Source organism: Pygoscelis adeliae, unplaced genomic scaffold (assembly GCF_000699105.1).
Source record: "Pygoscelis adeliae isolate BGI_AS28 unplaced genomic scaffold, ASM69910v1 Scaffold22, whole genome shotgun sequence".
NCBI lineage: Eukaryota > Metazoa > Chordata > Aves > Sphenisciformes > Spheniscidae > Pygoscelis > Pygoscelis adeliae.
This window is the reverse complement of record NW_008824350.1, coordinates 3,684,179-3,686,318: the sequence shown is the minus strand read 5'-3', so window position 1 is coordinate 3,686,318 and position 2,140 is coordinate 3,684,179.

The following is a 2,140-nucleotide window of genomic DNA, read 5'->3' as shown; positions in this document are numbered from 1 at the left end:
GGCGAGGCTTCCCCTTCGAAACACGCAGAAGGCAGCAGGCGCCCGGCCCGGCCGCCCCCACGGGTGACGGGGGCGTTGAGGTGCAGACGGCGGTGGCACCGGGACACCCTGACGCGGGCAAAGGGGGGTGCGCGGCGGAGCTACGTGCGTTTTGGCACATTCCGTCCGTCACGCGTGAAGAATTGCATCACAGGAGCTCGGGACAAAATAGGCCTGAAAGTTGATGGTGAGGACACTTGGCAGCGTAAACAGGGTGGAGCCGTGAGCTCTTGAGCACGGCTGTCCCCCAGAACCCATTAAGCGGTACGTTTGCAGTATATCGTTACTACCAGGCTTAGAAAACAGAGTGCTAGCACTGAGCAGCATGACAAGGTCTTGCGGATCATTTTAAAAAATAAATCTTTCCTCTCCTTTAAGAAAACTGTCATTTTCAATCCCGTGCATCAGTGAGTGATGACTCCCTTCCAGTCTATTTCTCTTATGCCGTTGCCAAAAGAGAACGGGGGAAAGCTGCAGCCATGTTTACCCGGGGAGGTTTTGCTACTTAAAGCAATGCAGTGGCACAGATACCCTTACACTGTCAAGTCCCTGTCTGGGAAGCCTTATTCCTTAATAATACAGTTCCAGCCAGATCCTTGCTTCTTGGAAGAGGCTGAGAACGCAGCTCAGTCTCTTACTGAGAAGGGTGCCTTTAGCAATTAGTTTGTATCCTGCACAGAGATGCTCTAGACCACTCTTCCACATCCCAGACTTGACGCCTTCACGTCCTACCTCCTCTTCCCTCCCTCCTTCCATTATCTGATCCGTTGCCATCTTCTCTATCTTCCTACTAATGGGACTGGATGGGCCCAGATGATTTCAGTTGTGGAAATGCAACGTAAGCGCTCCTGAGCTGTCTCTGGCGCGGAAGAGCCTGCATGTTCCACATCGTACCTCACTGATTTGTGATAACGCATCACTGCTTGGAAGAATCTTGCTCTAGATGAATGACATGACATGAGCTCCAGTGCTGGAGAGGTGCCCAGTCCACTGCCAGCATCTCCTAGCAGACCAAACGAAACACAGACTCAATTTCCAAATAAAAAGTTGTAAGACAAACTTGTTTCAAACCTGTTTTATTTTTCTAAAGTTAACTGAGACAAAGGAACTATACAGTTCGATTACTGAATACTGTTAAGGGTTTAAAAAAAAAAATGTAGAAAATACACTCACAAAGGCAAACCTTGGAAGTTTTTCTGCCAATTTTTCTGCCACTCCCAGTAGTGAGCAAGTCCTATCTATAGTTGCAAAGAAGAGACCTATTTAAAAACTGCTGGTCTAGTACTCTTTGTGGAGAGAAAAAAAAACCCAAACCAACAAAACCCAAAAAAACCAACACACATTTCCCCTAACAATATTTAAAAGAAACGCACAGATACATCGTAAGCATCTAGTCACACCAATTTACATCCAACGAAAACCAGCTCTAACAGGTATTGGTATGTACTCACATGCAGACATCACGTCCCTTGCAACCTGGCATCATTGCTATTGAACCACTTGCAGCCCGATGCCCCGATTGTTCTTGGACTGCAGTCTGGTTGGGACAGTGACCGCGACCTCTTCCATTCTTCCCTGTTTCACGTTGTTCGTCAGCGTTCACTGATACTCATAGCCACAACCCTGAGAACAAAACTTTCCTTGTACTTGAGTAAGGTGTTCCCCAACCTGTCTGAAGCGTTGGAATGGCAAAACATGCAGTATTTTTAATGTATTTAAATACATAAATGTGTATAAAATCAGAATTTCAAAAGCAAGTAATTTTCAGCAGTCCTGTGCTTGCAAGTCAAATACAGCGATACGCCAAAAAAATTTTCCAAGACTCGGGCATGGCCTGTGTTAATTTTGTCATGTGGTAGAACAGTACTATCAACTGGAGGGGCGTTACTTTTTGTGAATACCAGCCAAAGCAAGTATACTGGAAATAAACTAGTTTTGCCTTTATATCTTATTTTGCTTGGGGTGGAATGTTATACATCTTTTAAACTAATTTAACTGCTTCCCCTCCCCCCCCTTTATACACACTTGTCTATATATACACACCACATTAGCGTTACACAGCCTTATCTACACGAGTTTGCTACAGCAGTGCTGACAAACA